The sequence below is a fragment of the Mauremys mutica genome, chromosome 11, assembly GCF_020497125.1.
Source record: "Mauremys mutica isolate MM-2020 ecotype Southern chromosome 11, ASM2049712v1, whole genome shotgun sequence".
In the NCBI taxonomy this organism is placed as follows: domain Eukaryota; kingdom Metazoa; phylum Chordata; order Testudines; family Geoemydidae; genus Mauremys; species Mauremys mutica.
This window is the reverse complement of record NC_059082.1, coordinates 15,695,192-15,708,815: the sequence shown is the minus strand read 5'-3', so window position 1 is coordinate 15,708,815 and position 13,624 is coordinate 15,695,192. Positions and strand designations below refer to the sequence as shown.

General features: G+C 43.9%; 1 protein-coding gene across 5 annotated transcripts in view; it reads right to left on the bottom strand.

The window, feature by feature from the left end:
- ZFAND6 (zinc finger AN1-type containing 6) overlaps positions 1 to 13,624 on the bottom strand; it is a 65,609-nt gene that overhangs the window by 49,070 nt on the left and 2,915 nt on the right. Inside the window, exon 1 of one of the 5 annotated variants that reach the window (XM_044980365.1) lies at positions 10,037 to 10,118. The exons of 2 other annotated variants lie outside the window; for them this stretch is intronic. The gene's annotated coding sequence lies outside the window, so the exon portion shown is untranslated. Of the gene's footprint in view, positions 1 to 9,297; positions 9,439 to 10,036; positions 10,119 to 13,624 lie in introns of those variants that run through there. 2 more of the 5 variants (XM_044980366.1, XM_044980362.1) reach the window with 2 other exon arrangements.

Here is a 13,624-nt window from a genome sequence, read left to right as displayed (position 1 = left end):
AAAACTTAATATCCATTATTTAAAGAACTTTTCCTTGCTAGCATGTTAGGTTAATCTGGTTAAAACACCCTGGACAAGCTGGTTTCTTAAAGAAACAGCACACAAGCCTTTAGTTGTGCCAACCTAAGGTATTTTATTACATTATTTTGACTAGCTGGATACCAATTAACATTACATAAAACTGAACAATACACGCCTAGATTTTGCTACTCCCGGATCTTGAGCATAACACTCAAAACCATATGGATTCATAGGGTTTTATCTAGAAACATAAAGGTGACGTTAAAGAATACATACTTTAGTAATAGACTGATCAGATTTGTCAAAAGAACTAGATGTACGGTAAAACTTCATGAAGTGAAATGGAAAGAATTCTATCTATATAAAGCTTAACTGCTGCTTGCTTTTTAATATAGGATAAAATTTAATTCAAGCTCCAAGAATAAATTCACTATTTAAAAACCACATAATAAACTAACTGAAAAATTAAGTACACTATATGTAACTTTCAAGGTATGATTTAGTAGTGTAAACTTGAAAATATGAAGTCAGTCAATTGTTTCAACCTGCTTTCTTCTGCTAATTTAAGACATGACTCAGCAAAAGTGTTTTCCGTTGTGTGAAAGCCAACATCTGGATGTTACCAGGGTCTAGGTATGTTTCTGTGTCAGAGACAGTGAGTGGTTTTTATTTTTTGCTGATTCAATCTTTGTTTGTTTATCTAACACTATTTTAAAGCTATTTTTTTAAAAAGACTTGATTTTAATAATTAGATCTGATAATTAGCTTATGATTAAATATTCTATTTGGCTGATCTTTACACTTCATAACTGAATAATACAAAATGCTGTCAGTTTGCATTAACAAGATCTTAGGCATCAATGGGGAAAAAAAAATCTGAACAGCTCCCTCCCCACCTGACAGAAAAGTCTACCTAACTGACAAGCCTGACATTCAAGGGGAAAAAGTTGCACAGAATAAAGAGGCATCTCGCATTAGGTCTCACAAATGCACAGATCACTTCAGGAAGACCTCTCCCTGACTCAACCCAGAAAATGCTGTAATCTGCAGACTGACAGATGAACAGGACACCTGCCCCCTTTTAGTGCCACCACAGTTTACTCAGTTAGTGTTGTATTTCATGGGTTTAATATTTCATCCATTTCAAACTCTACCCAGGATGGTACAAGCTGTGAATTATCTGCACATTTGTACTTTTTGTCGGGTTTTGTTGGGGGTGGGGGGTACAGGGTGGGGTTTTTGTGTGTGTGTGTTTGGTTTTTTTTAATAAAAAGGAAAAGCTAGAGGGAGAGAAACAGGAGGAGGAAACAAGGATCTCCAGGGAGATCAGCCAATTCCCAGACCTCTTGTTCTCACGCCTCTTTCCTCAAGACTCCATTGCAGCAGCTTTCCTTCTGAAATAATTAAGGTCTAGGCCAGTGTTTCTCAAACTTGTGACGCCGCTTGTGTAAAGAAAGCCCCTGGTGGGCCGGGCCGGTTTGTTTACCTGCCATGACCGCAGGGTCCGGCCAATCGCGGCTCCCACTGGCCATGGTTCACTGCTCCAGGCCAATGGGGGCTTCTGAAAGCAGTGTGGGCCAAGGGATGTACTGGCTGCTGCTTCCAGCAGCCCCTATTGGCCTGGAGCGGCGAACCGCGGCCAGTGGGAGCCGCGATCAGCTGGACCTGCGGTCATAGCAAGTAAACAAACCGGCCCGGCCTGCCAGAGGCTTTCCCTACACAAGCGGCGTCCCAAGTTTGGGAAACACTGGTCTAGGCTATACTGCAAAATGGATGCCAGTTTCAACAGTGTTGAGGGATAACTGTTTTATATAGGGTCTCCAAGACTGTATTTGTAGAGCAATGGGCCCTTTTCATCCACAATAGCAAAATAGTTTAGAAGTCCAAGATAACATAGTATTTTGCTGTGACTAAATTATTACCCACATTCGAGGGGAATATTTACAGCAAAATACTAGGCTGAATTTTAATGCATGCACCACTTTCTAACAAAGGCTTTTTTTAAATAAAAAAGGGGGGGGGGCTAACTTTAAGAAGGCTCTACAGCTGCACAATGTATTCTAGTGCCTAATACACTAACTGAAAAAGTCAATTCAGAGGCCTAATCCCAAGATGCTTTGTGAGGGTTCTGTACTTTGAATGCACAGAACATTAAGAATAAAGTTACTCAGATCCTCTTCATATAGTTTCACAGCTGTATTGCAAAAGACAGCATTAAATCATAAAAGTGCCACGCAATCTAAGGAATCGATGGCAAGAACATAGTTTAGGCAAATAAAGCAACATGAGTAAGACTTGTAAAGGGTCACAATGATACCTAGGACAAACTTCTAACTTTCAATTTGGAGTTCATGAAGTTGTAGGTCTGTGAGAACAATAGCTACAGTCAAAAAATCTTACTATCAAAACCACCCTGCTCTGGAAAGGCAACAATCTTCTGCCCTAAAAACAAGTTTTGTTGCTTACATATACAACCTTATATTGTATTTACATAGTACCTTTCTTCCTGAAGAACCCCAGAGTGCTTTAAAAATCCATACCTATCCATCACCACAGAAATGCAGCCACCATCAGATGATCTACAACATCCAAATAAATAGCACACTGCATAGTAGTGAAAGGGGAGACAATTTTGTCCAAGGATACCCTACTTTTACTAAGTGGGCCAGGGAATAGTTTGCTGCCCTTGTGAAGTAAACAGACCCCCCCCCCCACACACACACACACAAAAGTCAGAGAAGTGGGGTAAGGCTATAACTGGCTTGGATTCTTATTTATTACATATCAAAGTTCATGTGTGAATACAGCTGAATTTAGGGGGGTTAGAAATCCAGATTGAAATTTTGTTGCTCAAATCCCTGTCCAGCCTCAAAGAAAACCACAATCAGGACTGTTGAAAATCAGCACGAAGGACACTAATTTTATAGGTTTAATTTCTGCACACATCCTATATTTTTCTGGATCAGAGTCTGGAGAAATTCACTTTATTTCAAACTCAGACGGGAAGTTAAGCCTCTGCTGCTCTTGTAACATCTGCAGAGACAGCAGAGTGAAACTGATGTGATCATCGTAGTTGCAATCTGCTACTTAATTAGAGAAGCTCTGAGCATGAGCAACCTTGAAGACAAATTCAAATTTTAGCTGCTACTGTAACTTGCACTGGAGACCAGAGTAAGAAAAGAAGGTGCCTTAGTCTCACTTGATTATTTTAATTGTAGAAAACCCAGAAGTCTATTTCTGGTGCAATATTAAGATACATAAAAGATACAGCAAGTTAGTGAGACTAGATAGATAGCCCAGGAAAAGAACTGAGCCTGTTACATTTAAGTCTCCAGTTCAAACAGAACAGAATGAATGGTAGTGATCAAAAGCTTTCATCTGAAGGCTGTTCAGTGATCTGTGTAAAAACATGTCAGTCTCAGTCCAGGTCCTATGGACATGTGTGAATCACAAAAACCTGCCAAAAATTGGTGCCATTTGTGAAGCAGTCTTAGGAAACACGACACTTACCTCTAGGTTTCTACAGGTTAATAAATGGTAAAGCAACATAGGGAACTACAGCTTTCATGTGCTGTACCTGCACTGTGGGAAAAAGTCTTCAGCCTCCAGGACTGTCAATATGCCAGTACTACTATGGGATTCATTCTTGGGTGTGTTTTTTAAAGAAATGCAGCTCTAACTTTTAGCCTGCTTTCCACCGTTATCTGCCTTTTAATTTTAAGTTACGGTGCTAGTTATTTAGCTTGCAAATTCTTTCCCACTCCGGGCAAATTTGTGTAAATATTCATAAATTTTGAAACAGTGATTATGCTTTTGAAGTTGCTATATACAAAAACTTTACTATTCTTAATAATTTTGAAAACAGTATACCTATTGATCACCAGATTATCTCTGAATACTTTAAATTATTCTATAAAAATAGCCACTCTCTCAACTGATGACTTACATGTACACTAGTGCCATGACTACATGAACATACATATCAATTTTTCAAAAGTATATTCCAAACACTATTCTGTTCACTTTCTTATACCATGGTGATGGGCATGGTATCTGGACATCATCCTCAAAAGACAGAGTGATTTACATCACTGATGTATTCTATGTATACCAGCTCCTCCCTGAGTTAGTTGCATGAGATTGCATTTTGCAGATATGCTAGTAGGTTATGAGTAGCTGTGTGGAAAGATCAAAGAATGGAGATTTGCATTTTCAGCTGAAAGTTTTGAAGTTAGTGTTCATCCTTTGATCCTGTGGGTGTGAATTCCACCACCAAGAACAAACTCTCCCCTGTGCAGATGAGCTTCTCCTTAGTGATATACAATTCCATTATTCAAAAGGAGCAAAACTGTCAATGGCAGTCAAGCACCTGGAGGGTTAAGCAGTATTTCACGTATTCTAGGGTAAAACCAGAGGATTAGGACCAAGACCTTGAATCTAACTATTTGTTCCACAGGAAGCCAGCAGAATGAGTGGTATACAGATGTGCTCTTGGTAACCTCACACTCTTTCTAGTAAAAAGTGACAAAGTCTTGTGGCACCTTATAGACTAGCAGACGTATTGGAGCATAAGCTTTCGTGGGTGAATACCCACTTCATCAGACGCATGAGGACTCTGTCGCTTTTTACAGATCCAGACTAACATGGCTACCCCTCTGAGTCTTTCTAGTGCTTTTCTTGATGCTTTCAATCCAAGATATATTGCACTGCTACAAATCAAGTCTGGAAATAATAAAAGTGCATATGACCAAGGCCAGGCCTTAGATGCCTGGCTAGCCATAGAAGGTCAAATGCGTTTTTGTGACTGATGCTATAGGAAAGCATAACAAAATATCCTGAAGGACCCTATACATTAGATACCCTAAAGTCTCCAATAGTCCAAAATTGTCAGCGTGGCAGAAAGCACCTCACAGTGCTTCCTTCTGCCTAGAAGCATAAAAAAAGGACAGAGTAGCTTCAGCCAGTTTTTCACCCAGATGCTGGGTGACAGAGATTTCCTGAAGATAAACAGTTGAGTATTGGCTATATCTTTCTGACAATTGCAGCTTCAAGAAGTCTCAATCACTCCGAAGGGTTATGATATTCAATAAGACCAGGAAAGAGTAGTGACTATTATAGAACTATACAGGTGAAAGCTCTGGTGATAGACATCATACATCATGCCTTTTGGCTACAGCCCCTGTGGAAGGATCCAGACCATTCCCTTGACATCAGCCATCTCGCTCAGATGGGACAGCAGCATCCTACAGTATGGTTGAGCATGCTGAATTCAACGGCCTAAGAATATGTATATATCAATGTTTGCCCTTTTCGCTCAACTGAAATAAGCATGTCCAGTAAGCCTATATAGAACAAGCCAAAATTTGTTCAACACCTGATTCCAAAAGGCTACTCAAGATCCAGGTGCATATAACTTTATCCCAATTAGCTGCCAAGTGTACTTACGGTTATTTAAAGAGAAGTGATTAATATAGTTGCTACAAGAAAGCACACATTTTCACAGGAACAGGAGGTACCCTAATCAGTAACCATAGTAACTTCTCAGTAGCTTGTGTTAATATTTCTGTCATCTACTGATAACTTACCACTCTCTTTTTAAAGTTATTTGTATGGGGTTTTGTGCAGACTGTTTGAGTTTAAGGTAGTCAGATGCTGAATTTATAACTACCGTAAGTTCTTATATTTTCAAACATACACCACTTGAGTTATAAGAGCAAAACAATATGACAAACTACAAGACAATTTCCATATGTATAATATACCAAACTAATTGCTTATGAAGACAAAAAAATAATACCACCACCACAAAGGGACCCGAAGACATAAATACATGCAGGAAATAGTTTCGGTTTTCTCTTTAAAAAATAAAGAAAAGAAAATGAAAAGAAAAGAAAAGTTGGAGGGAAAAAAAATCACAACCGTTCAATAGTGAAGGAGATAACTGAAAAGAAGTCACACCAAAAGTGATAGAGGGGCAGTAGTAAATATCAAATCAGATATAAGCTTGCAGTGATATATAGCAAAAAACCCCCAAAACCACTATACACACACCACACAATGACACTTTGGGAAGAACAAAAAGGCAGATCAGGGGTTCTCAAACTGTGGGTCGGGCCCCAAAAGTGGGTCGTCACCCCATATTAATGGGGTTGCCAGGGCTGGCTTAAGACTTACTGGGGTCCAGGGCTGAAGCTGAATCCTGAGCTCCGCTGCCAGGGGCCGAAGCCTGAAGGCTTCAGCCCTGGGTGGCAGGGCTCAGGTTACAGGGCTCCTGCCTGAGGCAGAAGCCCTTGGATTTCAGTCAGGCTTTGGCCCCACACACCCCTCCACCGGGGTGGCAGGCCTCGGGCAGGCTCAGGCTTCGTCCCACCCCCTCCCCCAGTAATTTTTGTTGTCAGAAGGGAATCGCAATGCAATTAAGTTTGGGAATCCCTGGACTAGATAGAAGGGGACCATCCCCTTCTATATGACACATTGGAGACCATTTCTAGTGCAAAGTACATTTCTATGTACCTCAGTACCAGAAAGATATCAATAGATTAGAGAGAATTCAAAGAGCCGTGATAGAAGTTATCAAGGAGCCTGAAGGAAATGGTTAAGAAATTAAGGAAAGTTTAGGACTAGATACATATAACTCTGCTGATCATCTAAGGGAATGAGAGTATGATTAACCATCTAGAATTCAAAGAGTGTAAACACACCAAGAAAGGAATTATTTAAGGTGGAACCAGAAGGCTATAACAAGGAATAATTGGATTAAATGAAGAGGACTGAATTTCAGTTTTAAAGGTCATGGCTACAAAGTTCCAGATATATACTACCCTCAATACACTAATGTTAATAGAAGTTTGACACAATAATTGAGAGTAGATTATATAGCCTCAGCAGAATGAAAAAAACCCCACCAGCTAATTTCTCTACCCACTCCCCCCAGGCCTTTTGGGCACAGATTTCAGTCACAGAACAAGTGCAGACAAAGAGTCAGGGAAAGGACCTCAGTGCAACTGTGCAAGACACATCTAGTAGTGCACGTCCATAAACCCTGGGAAAAAGAGGTGCAGCCGCTTCTGCCACCACCACTCCTGGCGAGTATCTGTCACTACATAAATACATTCACTGCATGCTTCTGTAAAAACAGTTCAGTGAGATAATTAATGCTGACCTGTAGGAACTCATTCTTTCAGAGTTAACAACCCACTGAGACAAAAGGAGATGTTCACACCACTCACGCCTAGCATTTCAGGCTTTTCAGAGACTGGAGAGCGAGCACTGCATCAAGGTTACATTGGGAAGGTTATTTTCACAAGTGTAAGGACTAGAAAAAGTGTAATATTTTAAAATGAAATCCTAAGTCAATCATACACACTGGTTCAACTAGGAGCTTAGTACCACAATTTAGGTTGTTCAGTAAGCAAAAATTCATCCACATACTCCCAAAACAGCCAGGTGTTCTGGACTGAAGCCATCCTAGTAGTAAATATTTATATTATAGTACTGCCCTAAGGCCCTAACCCCCCAATGGCGTGCTGGCTGCTGTATAAAAACACACAAGCATACAAACTCAATCCTTACCCTTACAACAGAAGCAGCAGTCCCTGTGTTTACATAACAGAAGAGCTGGTTGAAAAAACAATTTAGGAAAATTCTCTCAAAAATGCATCTTGGATTGGTTAAACAAACTATTCTGACCACCTCTACATAGCACCTTTTGTTTGGAAAGATCACATAACACTCTACAAAACAGAAGAATCACATCACCTCTGAAAAAACAATGAGAAGTACTTGTGGCACCTTAGAGACTAACAAATTTATTTGGGCATAAGCTTTCATGGGCTAGAACCCACTTCATCAGATGCATGGAGTGGAAAATACAGTAGGAAGACACACGCGCACACACACACACACACACACAGATGGGGGTTGCCTTACCAATTCTAATGAGACAATTCAATTATGTCCAAATAAATTTGTTAGTCTCTAAGGTGCAACAAGGACTCCTCGTTGTTTTTGCTGATACAGACTAACACGGCTACCACTCTGAAACTTATCACCTCTGAAATTCAGCCTCCCTACAGCAGAAGCCAAGATACCTGCAAACAAATTGAGTAACAACAAGGGAAGGTGAATTGTCACTGAAGGACACTAGTAAAAAATTCTACCCTTATAAGGTTGCCCTTGGGCTTTCACACTATTAGTGTTGGGGGTGGGGGGGGGGGGGGGAGAGAGAAGAAACAACCCAAAAATGGGAGAAACCACAATTAAATACAACACACTGTGTGGAACTCAATTTTGACTCCTTCAGTCCTCTGTACCTGATGGGCTGAGTCCAAGTCCCATAGATCCCCCTCTCCCCGTGCCCCACAAATTACAGGAAGTCCTAGAGGCTGAGCCACATAGCCAGATGCTCCTTCCTGGACGCTCACCTGACTCATCCACACAAACATCCAGGACTGGGGTGGGGGCAACAGAACAGCAGCTTCCTTGAGTGAGACTCACGTCCCGTGTTTGTGTGTGGGAGGGGTGCGCCCCACCTGCCCCGTATTCTCCATATTCCCCTATGGGGGCCCCTCCTTAGCCACCCCTCGCCTCCCTTTACTCTTCCCGGGGTCCCCCTGATGCAAGGCCCCCCTCACTCCTGCCCCCCCTTCTGCGGTCAGGGCCCCCCCTCACTCCGGGGCCCCCCACCCCGCTGCGGTCGGGGCCCCCCCTCACTCCGGACCCCCCCACCCCGCTGCGGTCAGGGCCCCCCCTCACTCCGGACCCCCCACCCCGCTGCGGTCAGGGCCCCCCCTCACTCCGGGGCCCCCCACCCCGCTGCGGTCAGGGCCCCCCCTCACTCCGGACCCCCCCACCCCGCTGCGGTCCGGGCCCCCCCTCACTCCGGTCCCCCCCACCCCGCTGCGGTGCTGTCCCCCCCTCCCTCCGGTCCCCCCCCACCCCGCTGCGGTCAGGATCCCCCCTCACTCCGGACCCCCCCCACCCCGCTGCGGCCTGGCCCCCCCTCACTCCGGCCCCCCCACCCCGCTGCGGTGAGGCCCCCCCTCACACGGGCCCCCCCACCCCGCTGCGGTCAGGGCCCCCCCTCACTCCGGACCCCCCCACCCCGCTGCGGTCAGGGCCCCCCCTCACTCCGGACCCCCCCACCCCGCTGCGGTCAGGGCCCCCCACCCCGCTGCGGTCAGGGCGCCCCCGGCCGGGGCCGCTGGTCCCCTTACGCTCCAGGCCCCTCCGAGACAGCCGCCCAGCGGGCCCCCGTAGCCTGGCACCCGCTCTTACCTGGCTCCAGGGCCCGCTGAAGCCCCCACTCCGCCCGGCCGCCGCCGCCGGCCCCGCTCGCTCGCTCTTTACTAAACTTTTTTTTTTCCTGTTTCGTTGCCTTGAGAGTGACGCGGGCGGGCGCTGATTGGCGGAGCCGGGAGGGTGGCACCGGCTCCCGCAACTAATTATTACAGGGGACGGCGGCGACGTGAACCACAGAGCTGGACAGAGAGGGAGTTAAAGGGACAGCGACCCAGCACGCCGCAGCCGCCTGGCCCAGCCGTGGGATGGGGGGGCAGAGCAGAGGGGGGCAGGGCAGTAGGTGAGGTAAGGGGGGAGCGTGGCAGAGGCTTAGGGGAGGCGAGCGGCAAGTGTGGGTGAGAAGAGGGTGGGACAGGAGATGGGGAAGGGGGGCGGGGGGTAGGGCTGATGGGTAGGAAGGAAGGAGAAAGGGGAGATGGGGGAGGAGGGATAAGGAGGAAGAAGAAGGAAAGGGGCAAAGTGTCAAATAGGAAGCAGTTTTGTGGCAACTGTAACATGAATCATAATAACACAAGACAAAAATGTATTGATAGGTCAGGGAAATGCCCCCCCCCCCCCATCCCCATGTATTAAATGTTCAGTAACTCCCCATCCAGGGCACCAGTGCTCCCTCCTCCATATATTTCTCTGCAGAGCTCTGCCTCCAACAGTGACCATCTAAATGGGGAGAGTTAAAAACAAGCGATGCTATTTAAAGATGTGTCCGGGAACTTACATATTGCAGAATCACACACTTTAAAAGCTACCTTCAAAAGCTGCCTTGGTCCAGAGTAAGGGATGGAACCACCTTCCACATCAATTAGAGGTGGCAGGTCTGTTTCTGTGGTTTGTGTCATTGTTTGTTACAAGTTTCCTGACGTATTATTTACCTCGGACCAGAGCTTCAAGACCTTTGTGCGGCTTCTTCCCATTCCAGGAATATTTCACAACTAAATCACTGACGCATGCAACCTTATATTCAAACAACTTTGCAGCTGAGCGCTCTATGGAGAGAGAGGAGAATTCCTGTGGCATCCCCTTTGAAGTCAGTCTGATTAAAAGATTTTGCTCACTGAAACCAGCATGATCTGTTAGTATTTTTCCCTTTAATTATTTATTTATGTGACTGCTGCTCCAAAGATTTTACACAGTTTCATCTTTTCAGCTCTCCACTCTACCCACTTCTGCATAGGAAGATGTTTGGAGTTTACAAGAATGATTCTGGCTTACTAAACTGAGATAAATTTTACTGTGTAGCCTTTTTTATTGTTCTATGAACATTAAAAGTATATAGTCATGTCAGTCCGTTAATCAAATACATTCGCGGTCACTTGCTTTTAGTTTAGTTTAGCTACTTTATTTCCCCTATAAAAAGTCAGCTCCAGATTTTGAATATCTTGTAGTTCTGTGCAATATGTCACACCAGTTTTATTTTCCCATGGAGAGCTGAGACAATATACCACATCTTATTTTTATATAGTGATTTTTATATAGCGTCTTCAGTTCACAGTATCACATAACCACACAGAGAGTCAGCTGTAAATTAAAGCATAAAGGAAGGTTTTAAAATGAGATTTAAAGAGCATGAATGACTCAATAGCTTGAAGGCAGATAGGAGAGGTGAGAATTCCAGATAGATGAAACAGCACAAGCAAAAACGCAACCTCAGCTGTGGAAAATTGAGGGGAAGAGGTCAAGACTGGAGATACACACAGGAGAATAGCTGGATGATGGGTCAGAGAAGTTAGGTAAAGTGAGCCCATGGGGAGTTTTTTTTGGGGGGGGAAAGAACAATTTTGAAGTAGATTCAGAAATGGAGGGAAAGCCTGGGAAGGTGATTATGGATAGGACATGTTTCCAGTTCTTGGAGGGAAAGTTTAGCCAGGTTGCTGCATTTTAGAATCTCTGAGTTTAGATAATAGGAATTTGGGAACACCATGAAGAGAGGATTGCGACAGAACATAGATCAAGATTTCACAAGAGATAAAATCAAGATACAGATGATCCAGTAATAGACTTATAGACAGAGGAGATTCAAAAAGTGAAAAAGGTTCAGCATGAAGATGATTTGTGAATGATGATTTCTAGGTTTCTGGCCATGGTATCGGAAACCATGTCTACACTAGAAAGTTTTCTTGGTAAAATGTCTGCTGGCAAGCATCTGCCAAAATAGCTGTAGAGTGCATTCACATTTGTCGGCCTTTGCTAGTGCAGTGCTACCTCACAGTGCCAGGTTGTATTGGCAGAAGATATATGGTATTGTGGGTTGGCATCACAGTGTCCCCTGAACCACTGTCTGGCACACTACTTTGTGGGAAATTTTTGTGGTGTACTATGGGATACCAGCACAACTTAGGGAACTGGGGGAGTTTGAGTCAAGTTCCCACCATTTCTTCTGTTCCATCCCATAATCTTCTCTTTTTCAAACTGTTTTTAAAATTCCCATGTTTCTCTCTGGTCCATCCCATAGTCTACTCTCCTTCGTGCAGGTTTTCAATCTCTTCACCATCTCGCCATCAGAAATATTGATGCTGAACAGATTAGTGGAGCTCTTGTGTCTATTTCAGAGACAAGATGACTGATTCTTTTGTATTTGCAGAACCACCACAGTGGCTGGTCATGCAGCAGGGAAAATGAGAATAGTGAGGAGGAGTAGATGATGAGGCAGCAGTGAATGAAACTGGACAGCTGCTGTAGGTATTCTCTGAAACCTGGAATGATGCAGAACTTTCAGGGGTGGAAGGCCACATTCCTGGAGTTGTGTACCAAGTTTGTCCCCAACCATTCAGTGCATACACACCAAAATGAGAACTGCTCTGACAGTGAAGAAATGTGTGAGTTAAGGACAGTAATACTGATAGCGGAGCCAGAAACATGAGACAAAGACTCATGGACTTTCCTCCTTGAAGCATTCAGACTCAGGAAGTTATCATGTAGCTAGGAGCTGACAGAGCCAAGACAGGCAGCTAAATGGAAAATAGAGAGAGAATAGAAGATGCGCAGTTGTGGGTCATCTTCATAGATAGTGCCTGCATTTGAAGCCAGTAGTGAATTGTCCCCAGGGGAGAAGTTATGTGGAGAAGAGGCCCAAGGAGAGTGTCTTACAGTAACAGAGGAGATAGAGGCTAGGTGTAAATCTTGGTCCACTACAAATGGGAAAGGTGTGATTAAAGAAGGAAGATTGAAAGCAAGAGAGAAAACCCCAATTTTCTCACTGGAGGAACTAAAGAAGGATAGCGCCATCAGTAGTATAAAAAACTGCCCTGAAGTCAAGCAGAATGAGAAAAGAGAGGGATCTGTGATCAGAGGAAAGAATAAACTGTTAAACACTGAGAGAGGGGCCTTCTGCTCTCAATCCTGAGAAAGGGTCAGAAATCAGCCAGTGAAGATGCAAAAGATCAAAGGCTCAACTGAAACAGCTGGTGGAAAGAGAAATCTATTTTCTCTAAAACATTGCTGAGGAGGCGCAAGAGACTGAAGATGAGATGGTAAATATCAAGTGAGTAGTTTGTTTTTTTTGTTTTATTATTTTCCCCAAGAATGAGGTAAAGTAGCAAGTTTGATTTTCAAAAGGAAGAGTGTAGCATGCTCCTCCATGAGCTCTGTGGAGAAAGCAAAAGCAGGAGAACTGCTGAGGACCCGATATAGGATTTAGTCACAGTCTGGATTTTAGAACAAGCAGTGAGGGAACCAATACCATTAGTGAATTAGGACTAGGAGTCATGATCCTGTGTGGCACTAAACACCTGCTGCCGGGTGATGAATGCCCTTGTCTCCCATTAATTTCAATGGAAATAAAAAGCTCCAACACCAGGCAGGAGTTTAGAACCTAGCAGGATCTGGCCCTAATGGGCCAACTGTTCCTTATTTTCCAGCGTTGAGCTGGTTACAAAAACAATAGCCCACTGGCATGGTTAAAACATGATTTGCTCTTGCAGTATTAACATGTATTGACTGAAATCCCAAACTTCTGAAGAGCTGTAGCGCTATTTGGGAACACAGTTAAAATACAGTGCTGTTGCATCTATCCTGCAAGACACAACTGTATCTCAGCATTGTCAGAAGACTGCTGTATTGTAACTTTCCTGAACGTGGGAGGAGTTAACATGTAGATGAGACATTACACTGCCCACTTTAACTAAAGTTACAACTAGGTTGTGATACAATTGATTCCCCTCATGGTTCGTATCTACTCACAAAATATTAATCCATGATTCCTAACTGTGTGGATGTACTGCATTTTGAATCTGTTCATTATCTGGGCTGTAACACAATTAGGCTGCAACTGGGTTGCAACATGTTTCTTCTGATCAGCATACGGAAC